Source organism: Oryzias latipes, chromosome 13, assembly GCF_053564925.1.
Source record: "Oryzias latipes strain Hd-rR chromosome 13, Olatipes_Hd-rR_3.1".
NCBI lineage: Eukaryota > Metazoa > Chordata > Actinopteri > Beloniformes > Adrianichthyidae > Oryzias > Oryzias latipes.
Genome location: NC_136249.1, coordinates 16,924,118 through 16,935,581, shown reverse-complemented (window position 1 = coordinate 16,935,581; position 11,464 = coordinate 16,924,118). Strand labels below are relative to the sequence as shown.

Sequence of the window (11,464 nt, the reverse complement as noted above, 5' to 3'; positions counted from 1 at the left end):
TTTAAAAAATAACTGGAGTGCTGTCTGTTCAGCATGTTCAATAAATGTGAAAAGTCATAAGTCATGGTGGAGTTTTAGTAAGGATTCATTGTTGCAAAGGTTTTATTTATGAGGATTTCATTTTTTTATTTATATGCTCTTTCTTTAATTTGCAGTGGTGAAATTAAACAATTTTTTTTTCAAATCACGAATAAATTCTGATCAGGTCCAAAGTGAGTCTATACTGTTGGGAGTCACACAAATAAAAGATCAAATGCACAAACTCATCATTATTTAAAAAAACAAATATTTACCTGATCTATTGCCAGCATCCAGAGGAGTTTTTTCTCAGGAGGTCAAGGATGACTTGACACCAGTGAGTTGGAAGAAACCATATTTGACATAAGGGAAAGCTGCTTATGTGTGTTTAATTATTCTCATACCTGTAAGTGAAGCATTTCATTTTATCTGCTGTTTTATAAGAAATGGTGATCTTTACATGCTGTTTGATTGAAATAATAATTTAAAAAAAAGAACTGATGTGCCAAAAATGATGAGACTAGAAGGTAGAGGGCATGTGGGCTGTTTGCCCGGTGTGCCATTCTACAGACCTGAATTGGTGCAATGTAGAGTTGTGAATGAACACAATGACTGGTTTGAAGCCGTGCAGTTTGTCGGTCATCTATCATCCACAAGGTTGCACTGTCTGCAGTGACACGCGCTCTAAGGCCAAACACATCTGTCTCAGGTGCTTGAAGCTGATCAGCCTGTATATGCCCTAAAGATGGTCAACAAAGATGGAGTACAGGCCCGGGGGGACGTGGGGTTGAAGGCATTATGGAAGAGATGAGCAGACTGCTCCGAAGGAACGTTCTATGTAAGAATGCAGCATTGGGAAAAGAGGCTTTTCAGGTTCAATTACCATCTCTTTCCCTATAACCCCCTAAATCGTCAATTTGTGCAAACATTGAAACTCTGAATATGCAAAAGCTTCGGTCTTGATCATCTTAATCGCTGTCATTCTACCGTATTTCCATGAGCAGAAGACATGTGCTCTCTTTGTCGTTTTTTGTTGTTTTATCGTCTCCTCCTCCAACAATGACTGTAGACTTTTGTGCATGAACAGCAAGTTTGTAGCTTTCATTTGTGAGTGCAAAATTTAGATAAAAAAATAAACAAACACACAAGTATGATGGCACTGCCAGAAAAAAAGAGATTCAACAATCATTTCTGCTTAACCCAAACAACTCTGGCCCTCTCTGGGACTTCTTTTGTTTTAATGGCGGTGGGCACACAAGTGCATGTCCACCACCTATGGAGCGTGGATTCTCATGTAAAGTCTAATTCTTATGTAGTATTTGCAGTGGTTAGTATTTGTTGTAGTTATTTCTCGTCATCACTTCTATCTCAAAAATTTCATTAGTCTTCCATTTTATTTTCATCCCTAAAAGTTCTTTCATCAGTATTTGTCTTTGTTTAGTGTCCTTCCTTCAATTTAATAAGACATGTTCTATAGTCTTACATTTGCTGCAAAATCCACATTTTCCAGTGATATATAGCTTAGTTGACCTGAGTTGTGACTATCCTGCTTTCAGGTCTATTTTGACCCGTGGTGGGCCATCAGGCTTCTCTGAAAGCCTTAAAAATATTTGAATATGTTAATTATATTTTGACCATGCATGCTCATTAAATCATTGCAAATGGTCCGTCCATTCTCTTTTATTGTGTTTATGATAGTTATGCTGCTTCCAGACTTAAAAAAAAACTTTAATTCAAACAAAAGATGTCAACAGAATTGTGTGCATATGTGTAAGTAGAGCATGCGGACAAAGTGTGAGGGTTCTGTTGCTTAGTTTGGTTTTTATGTTGTTTTGGTCATGATCTGAGTTGCCCTGTCTGTCTGTCTCACCAGATTCAGGTTGTTCATCCACAGCTGGTCTTCATTTAGTTGATTACCCACAGTGTACATAAGGGTCTGGTTTTTCGGTCAGCTGTTCTTTACTGCTTTGCCACCTTTTGTTGCTTCCATGGGCTTATTTATTTATTTTTGTCATGTTTCAGTTTGTTTATCTATTAAATGTTTTTATTTTCTGTCACGATGCCTGGTCTCCTGCATTTTGGGTCCACCACCATCAAAAGTTCCCAAAATAAAGAGGTGAGAGAAAAAAAGACAAATCCAGGCGGAAGCTCAGGTGCTGAGCTGCAACCTGTGACGCTGCTTTGACATGATGCACAACGTAAGAATCCTGTTGCATGTTTCATGAATCTCATTGTTTGGGTCTGAACTATTTGTATCAACTGTTTACCTTGTTGTTGTTGTTTTTTACCGGTTTTCCTTGAATGCCCTCATTGAACCTTCATCAAATAAATCGGGCTCACTATTTGGTAAATCAAGTGCAATATGTTTTAAGGCACACTATCAAGTTCATACATATCTCTACTCGTGCATATCTTTAGCAGAGGGTCAAAGTCTGCCCTGAAAGGGAATAAAGAACTGTTCCTGCCTTCTGCAAAGCTCGAGTGCATAAATGTAAGCAACTCTGAACTTTATTACACCCAAAAAGAGAACATTTTCATTCCAAAATATCAATTCACTGAAAGGCACAGATATAATTGACGGTTTTCTTTTTTGTTCTCCTGTAATAAAGACATGAAGTGCTTAGTTGAAGTAGCAATTTCAGGTCAAATTTTCCCCAAAATGGACGTTACATGATTTAAAAGGTCTGTACCATGGAAAATAAATGTTTGAGCTTTTAAGTTTATAATTCATTCCCCACGAAAAAAAATCCCCAAAGTGGTATTTTGATGCGTTCACGCATTTCTGAGTTTTCCTCTAAAAACCTACGCTCTGAGCACCAGCCCTCTCTATCCATGAAAACGAGTCGATTCTCACATTGTGACGTAGACAAGTCAAAACAGCCCTGTCCAGAAAGGCTAACAAACACACATTCTCAGCAGAGCAAGAGGTGATTGGCAAAACACTTTCTTTGTATATTCACAATATGCACATCTATCTTTGCAAAAGTTTGGATGATGTTTGTTTTTGTGGGTGACACGCTGCCGAGGCCGACTCTAGGTTGACGTTATGAAAGACGGCACCCACACAGAGCGAAAGCAGGTGCCTCAGAGAAAACACTCAGAAAAAAAATAATTTAATAAAAAAATGTTTTCTTCTGTGAGCCAGGTAAAATATTATCACATACATGGATATTGTTCACTATAAAAGGCTTAAGAATTGCATGGCCCGTTAAAGGGCAGATTTCAATTTATATAGCCCAAATTCACAACTAAAGTTGTCTCTGTGGGCTTCGTAAGTCTTGATGGGTAAATATACAATCAAAAAGGATCATAAATGCATAGAATTCAATAGGATAATATAGGCTAAATTGTGTTTTGAAAAACCTCTTTGCTTCAAAAAGTCTTTCATTTGGTTTGACGGTGTTCTGTTCATTTATATTTTTTATTTCAGCCTTTTTAACCCTTGTGCTATCTTAGATGACCCCACCCATACATTGACGTGTTCTCCCTACCATGACAAAGGTGGATAAAGGCGGAAAGATTTCATGTAATCCATGGACACCAGTGAAGATCACAAATCATTGAAGAAAAAAGGTTCAGAGCACTGTCTAGTGGGTCTAGATGATCCAACTCCCAATGTTAAAGTACCTAGGATAGCACAAGGGTTACACCTGTGAATGACTGAGATGTTATTGAAAACCACAAAGAGAATTCAAACTATTTCAGTTTGGTCTTGGTTTTCTGCTGTCTTATCCAAAAGGCTTTGTCAATTCGGACAAATGATAAGAGGTGAAACGTCTTCTAACTTTGAAAACCAAGTCCTGTTGACAGCCCCTAAACCTACTACTATGATGCAATCAACCTGGATGAATGAGAGTCTTCATAGACATGCTGTGATTCAGTTTAACTGCATTTTATGAAACAACAGCAAATTCTGTCAAAACAAAAAAACATTTACTCGTAAGCCACAATATTTTAAACCGGATTTCAGTCAGACAACTCTTGCAGAAGAATATTTATTTCACAACATCTTTAGGTTGACATTCACAATTTGATTCACAACTTCGTTTGGGCATAAGGCTCCGTTCAATTCCTTGAGACAATTATTTTTTCCATACACTTTCGGGTAACAACCCCGTAACGGAGCCCACAGGTGGAAGCCGGGGAGGAGGGAGGGGCAAAGAATGAGCGCTGAAGGTAAGAGAGAATGAACAATTGTACACCTGACTTAAATAGGACGCTAAGCAGGTGGGTTAATTAACTGACCCGCCCTAGGGGAGTAACCTGCAATTCTGCCGAGTGTCTGCCTGAAATGCGACGAGTCGCTATTTCAGTCAGACAACTCTTGCAGAAGAATATTACTTTCACAACATCTTTAGGTTTTCACAACATCTTTAGGTTGACATTCACAATTTGATTCACAACTTCGTTTTGGCATAAGGCTCCGTTCAATTCCTTGAGACAATTATTTTTTCCATACACTTTCGGGTAACAAGCCCCAACACCAAGATCATCCAGAAGAAGAAAATGTGAATGTATAATCAGTGTGTAAATAAGATGAGGTGTGAGGTGACACACTCACCAATGCAGCCGACGCAAATGGCATTCCATTTTCACTTCATTTCATTTTCCAGTATGACTGCTATGTGTTTACCCGGTACCATTGACCGTTGGGCCGCTCCCTTCGAGAACCACTCTACGAAGGGAACATGCTATCTAGTGTATCTGCTATGTGTTTACCCGGCACCATTGACCGTTTGGCCTCTCCCTTCGAGAACCACTCTACGAAGGGAAAATGCTATCTAGTGTATCTGCTATGTGTTTACCCGGCACCATTGACCGTTTGGCCGCTCCCTTCGAGAACCACTCTACGAAGGGAACATGCTATCTAGTGTATCTGCTATGTGTTTACCCGGCACCATTGACCGTTTGGCCGCTCCCTTCGAGAACCACTCTACGAAGGGAACATTCTATCTAGTGTATCTGCTATGTGTTTACCCGGCACCATTGACCGTTTGGCCGCTCCCTTCGAGAACCACTCTACGAAGGGAACATTCTATCTAGTGGATCTGCTATGTGTTTACCCGGCACCATTGACCGTTGGGCCGCTCCCCTTCACCAGGGGAACATACTACCTGAAGAGAGAGGGAAGAATGAAGGGGAGCCAACAAGATTACACAACCTGATTCCATTTTAACACCAATGCAGTTAATCCTTCTCATTCGCGGCTTCCACCTGACTTAACATATTCATCATTCAAACCAGACTTGTTTTTTCTTTAAACCGCTAATATTTCATCAGAATTTAATCTAACATATCTCTGAAAGGCGGAAGAGGACCCCCTTCCCATTGCTTTTAGCGGAGATGATGGCACATGAAGAGCAGCAGTTGTAGCGGCGCCTATTCTCAGGGAGTGCAGGGTGTAAAGGTCTGACGGAAGACCGCAGGACAAGCAGACGTCTTTGCAGCACCAGATCAAGGACTGCAGGGGTGACATCATTCGCCGGAAACGGAGAGCAGACAGGGAAGTAGGGGTTCGTAGGCTCAGGATGCAATGCATAGATAAAGACAAAGCATAATTAGTCTCGGCAAAAGAATATAGAAATAACCCAGAAACCGCTTAGTTTTAAATTCTTGATATAAATGGAATAACAGTGCTTTTAAAGAACAGTTCTGAGAAGTGAAATTTAGTTGGTAATTAAGTAAATGTCCCTTCATGGATTCATTGCACCATAAAAGCCGCCAGAATCACAAATTCCAGCAAAGAATTGATAGAGAAATATAGAACCTGCAAGAAATCTTAACACCAATTTAATGTACACTAATGTAAGAGAAGTAACCTTTGACAATTCCAGAGGGACGCACCTTCAGAAGGTCATCGAGGAGCAGGCGATGGAAGGGTAACCAAAGACCAAGAATATTTGTAGATGAGGAAGGTCATCATCCCACGTAGCAATGGATCGCAGCTCGGCCGGTTATGACATCACTGGTCCTGAAATAGGTGGACAACGAAGCACAGACTATTGAAGTTTTAATTAGCCAAGGGCGTCTGGATACTGCGAAAAAAGAAGAACTTCCGATCCACGAGGGATCGTAGGTTTAAGTATTTTAGCTAGACTGAACCTTAGCATTTAGAGGCAGAGAATAACAAGCCTCTAAAGGAGATGCCTCTAGCCGAGTGTCATCTGCTTAAACAGGGCAGATAGAAGACTAATGGACACAAGATTTAACTCTTGAACTAAGCTTGAGAGAGTGTAAGTGATAATTTCTCCGGTCAGGGTTAAAATTGCTCATGGTGTTATTAAACACTACCCAGTCAACCGATGACACATAAGATTATCATTTCACATAGAAACGGCCTCAATATAATCTCCATGGCTGAATTCTCTCATAAATTGTACTATGCAAAAATAAATAAAATCTCATCTAACCACACGATCCCTTACAAACCATTAGAGCTGTGAATTCAGGCAGCCGGACAAACACAAACCACTCTTCATAAATCTTTCCCCCCAAAACCAGAAGGCGCAGCCTCAGAAGAACAAGTGGGGGGAGCCTGGAGATACAACAGTCATTACCATAACAAAACCACTCCAAGCATAGAGAGGGAAAGATCAAACGCAAAACACGAAAATCCAGAACTGGAACATGTGGCCCAGGATCGAGCTACCCAGAACAAGAACACAAGATGAACAGATTACCGTGGGACCAAAGCCACAACAAATTTCAGGTGGCCCAATCATTGACAAATCATATTCAACCAAAGAATGAATAAACAATACACTGCACAAAGCTAGAGATGACATAATGGGGAGCGGCAAGCATCAATGAACCATCCAGATCCATAGAAGAAAAATAAATCCGGATGGGTGGATGACCATACAGTATAGACAACGTGGAAACCCAAAACAAATTTTTCCACAGATTCAAAAGACCAGGGATACAGAGGAAATTTGGCCACCGAGAAATCATCAATAACTCGCAAAATGAAAGGGACCCATCGCCTATAAATATCCATTGCAGGGCTTCTGATAATAAAGTTGATATTATTAAGACTGCCACGACAGCTGAAAGGTAAACTGACAAACACTTCGAGCGCCAACTGAATGCCAAAGACGCCACTGAGAGGCATAGAGACAGAACAGTGAGAACATCGGCGATAACAGTCATCCTCAGCCTTATATCCCGTTCGGAGGAAAATCGTGGAGACAGCATAGGCAGATGAAGAAAATATATACTAATCCTGAAGGCGCATGGGGAACCAGGCCACCGATGCCCAGAAAATGAACTGCGAGGCGCAAACAGGTCCAGATCAAGAACGTCAACCTGAACACTTCCTAGGGGCCACCCTCAGTGGCGGCTTTGAAAACGATGCCCTGGACGAATCCCTCACATAGCCCCCACAAAGCTCCAAGCCAAACCAGAGAGAGAACAACAAATTAACTGCCCAGCCGAGAAAACAAGGCCGCGACGAGACTGACACACTCACCAATGCAGCCGACGCAAGTCCCTGAGGACAGGGCAGGACCCAATGGGGTACACAGCAGGGAAAAACAGGCGGAGCAGAACCAGATGCAGAACGTGCGGGGGCAACGAACGAGGATCGCCGAGTGAATAAAATGAGCCATAGACGCTGCATAAGAGAGACCAACCATAGGGAAAATGTCAACGGAGCAGAGACGGGTCCAAGAGAGATGAATTCACATTCTGACTAACCAGCAGCTACAACAACGAAGAAAATGAACAGAAGAACCGCCATAATAATAAGCCAGCATCGAATTGAAGATAATCAAGATTTACACTCAGCTCCCAAAGAACAAAACAGCAACAGAAAAAAATGCTAAAAGCCACAAAAAAAATTCAGCCAGCATGAGAAACCTGTTTAAACGAGGACCGCCAGGCTTCACAACCACAAAAAAGACCCCACAACCCCTGAAACAACAACCGGACGAGGCAGAACTGCAGCAGAATAGGAATCAGAAGTGCATCATAAAGGACCATGAAACAAATTCCCATACAATTCCCAGGGTCCTTAGGGGCGTGACGTCACCGAAGTAAACAGGAAGCAAGGGCGAAGCTTTAGAAAAAGCAACAAGGGAAAAGAACCGCTTGCCGCTCACCGTAGAAATTCGGCTGACCACGGCAGACGAGAAGACCCGGACTGTTCCCGATCGGGGGCCGCGGACACCGCGGATGCACACCCCCTGCAGATGCACGCGACCGTTGCGAAACGAACACGCTGTGCGCCGTCAGCCGCCTGCTGATCGCCGCAAAAGGAGAGCAGACGCGGCGAAACGAAAACCCACATCAGAAAAATGGGGATCATCCATCCGAAGGACGGGGGGAACACAGCAAGACGCCGAAAGAGAAGGAGACCCGCGGGCTCGGAGACCGGCGAAGAATGAGCGCTGAAGGTAAGAGAGAATGAACAATTGTACACCTGACTTAAATAGGACGCCAAGCAGGTGGGTTAATTAACTGACCCGCCCTAGGGGAGTAACCTGCAATTCTGCCGAGTGTCTGCCCGAAATGCGACGAGTCGCTATTTCTTGTTAGTATTTCAAAAATCGAAAGTTTTCAGCCAAAATATTAATGTTTTTGCTTCATTATATCATGTGTAGGTTTTGCATGAGAAAAACCTCATCGATATGAAGACTACAGACCATGAAACAGATCAGCGTCATTTTGACACGTTTGAAACCACAAATGGTGAAGCTTTGGCTCAGAGTAGTTTTTGTTTTCAAACCCACTGGAGGAATCAGAGACCTCTTCTGCTTCAGTGGATGCTCTTCAGCACATCACAAGGACGAGGACACATAACACATACAGCATGTTACTCCATTTTCCATATTTTCTTTTGAGGGTTTCCACCTGTTAACCCCTTTGTGGGCTTTTCTCCACCTCAGTGAGTTTGCTGCTGCTTCCAGAGATGAAATTACTGATGCCTGGATTAGCTGTTCTTTACAGGAGAGAAGAAAAGAGTCGGGGGTGGGGGGTGAGGGGGGATGCAGACGGGACAAAATACAGTTATCTCAGCCGGAGGTAATGACAGCCAAAGAAAAACTGAAATCTGCCTCACTGGGATTAAAGTACATAAAGTATCGCTGGGTTTAGGTTAGTTTGTCAGATTTGTCGGAAGCTGAAGAAACACTGAAAACCACAAACCTTTACCGAAAGAAGGCAGTTAGAAGGTAAGGAGCGGGTCTCCCTTGGGGGGTCCTGGCTCGTACCTGGGGTTGGGGCGGGGGGATGCCCGGAACTCCTGGGTGGTGGTGGGGTGCTCGTCTGGGGCTGTGGGCGTCCTTCTCCGGTGGGGCCCTGCGTTGGGTTCTCCCGGCGCGGCGGGTGGGCTGCTCTCCTGGTTGGGCTGGGGCGGCGCTCTCTTTCCCTCCGTGCCTCCCTGCTCTCTGGCTCTGGGAGCCTTGCGGCGGTCCTGCTGGCCCTGGCCTGGGTGGCGGGCCTGGTCGCCCGGGCGGCGGTTGTTCCCTGCCGGTTCCCGTGTAGCGTTGGGGGGATTCCGGCTGCCGCTGCTGCTGTGGTGGGGGTCTTGGGGTGGGGATGGCTGGGCACTCTCCCTCCTTCTTTTCACGTTCCACCATCCATTTTAGAAGAACATAAACACTCACCTGAGCACAGGTGTTAGCTCACCTTTGCACTAACAGTTTGCATGACTGAATGACTGAAATATTTCACGCTAGTTGGTTTTAAGGCATGCGTGTGAACACTATCTGTTTTGTGTACATGTCGACAGGTGGACATTTTTGCAGCTAGCAGGTGTGTTTATAACACTTGAGTGTGTGTGTGGACAGGCTCCGCCCTTTTTGTACTACATTTGAACCTTACCATAATGATTAACAACCAGTAAACTTGTTGCTTTATGCTGCTTCATGGTCTTATCCCCTTTCCCCTCCTATTATCACCCTCCTACCCCCCCCCCCCCCCTCTAACGTCCCTCTCTCTTCTTCCCCTCTTTCCTTTTCCGTCCGGTCCAACACCAAAGATTTTCAAACATGATTGAAATTAATAAAGTTTGGCCTCAATTACAAAAGGGGTTTATTCAGACATACCTTTGGTTTGTCTGAAGATTAATAACCCCTCTTGTTAAAGTAAAATATGTCCAACACAAGAGGCCCTCAGCTCTCATCTGTGTGCCCAGCTGTTGGACAGGACAAGTTAAAAAAAAAAAAAAAACAACAAAAAAAAAAAAAGGTAAGGAACTTTTTAAATTGAAAATGACAAATTTTTAAAAGGTTACTGAGAATTATGCAGTTTTGAGAAAAGAATAGATAGAATTCATTTATAAATACAAACAAAAATGAGAAAATCTTGCTAAAAAAAGGCAAAGATACAGTTAATAAATGCTAAAAGCAAGAAAAAAGAAAAGAAAAAAGAAAAGTCACAGTATTAGAATCCTAATATCTTGGCTAAGCTTTTCATGGAGGAAAACTGTCCTCTGATTAAGAACTGGTTAAGCAAAAAAACATTTAACTTGATGAATTGATTTTTATTGGATATATCTGGTGTTTGTGATTCATGCGTCACAGTCTGTCTGAGTGAGGTGAAGCCTAAGTCCGATGCACCAGTACATTGGGGGGGGGGGGGGGTGTTTGACCTGTCCACATGCAGTGGTGGTTTTTCAGGAACGCATTGAAGGCAAGGCAAGGCAAGGCAAGGCAAGTTTATTTGTATAGCACAATTCGTACACAAAGTAATTCAAGGTGCTTCACAAAACAGAAAAATGCATTAAAATCACAATACATCATTGAAATAATCAACGTAAAATTTACTTTAAAAGAAAAGAAAAAATTTGAAAAATGATTTAAAAATAAAGGAAGGAAAGGAAAGAAAAGTGCAGATAGGACCTTTCAGTCATATACACGGCTAAACAGAAATGTTTTAAGTCTAGATTTGAACATGAACACAGAAGAGGCCTGTCTTACGCCTTCAGGGAGGCTGTTCCAGATTTTAGCTGCAGAATATTGAAACGCTGATTCCCCTTGTTTAGTTCTGACTCTGGGAATCAACAGGAGGCCGGCCCCTGAGGTCCTCAGAGTACGAGATGGTTCATATGGCACTAACATGTCAGAGATGTACTTTGGTGCTCGGCCATGGAGAGACTTGTACACAAGCAGAGCTGCTTTGAAGTCTATTCTTTGAGGTACAGGGAGCCAGTGCAAAGACCTGAGCACAGGACTAATGTGATCATACTTCCTGGTTCTGGTCAGGACTCGAGCAGCAGCATTCTGGATGTACTGAAGCTGTTTTACACCTCGTTTGGATTGAACACTGGTTTTTTAACACGCTTTCAGCACACGCCGTTCACACAGATCTGTCGCTACCCCATACAAGTGCGTATAGTCACAGTTAGAAGAGGCACTCTGGAAAATGTTGAAGTGGTGAAAAACTGGGGAATCCTGCTTCAGCCTTTCGCCTTACATCTCTATTCTGGTATAATAAAGGACTCAAT

General features: G+C 42.8%; 1 long non-coding RNA gene across 1 annotated transcript; it reads right to left on the bottom strand.

Moving 5' to 3' along the window:
• Positions 1-3,999: 3,999 nt before the first annotated feature.
• LOC144996827 (uncharacterized) lies at positions 4,000-6,371 on the bottom strand. The gene is made up of 2 exons (XR_013659631.1): positions 5,863-6,371; positions 4,000-5,479 (listed from the first exon to the last, which is right to left on the bottom strand). It is a non-coding gene; the product is annotated as an uncharacterized LOC144996827 (long non-coding RNA).
• Positions 6,372-11,464: the final 5,093 nt, after the last annotated feature.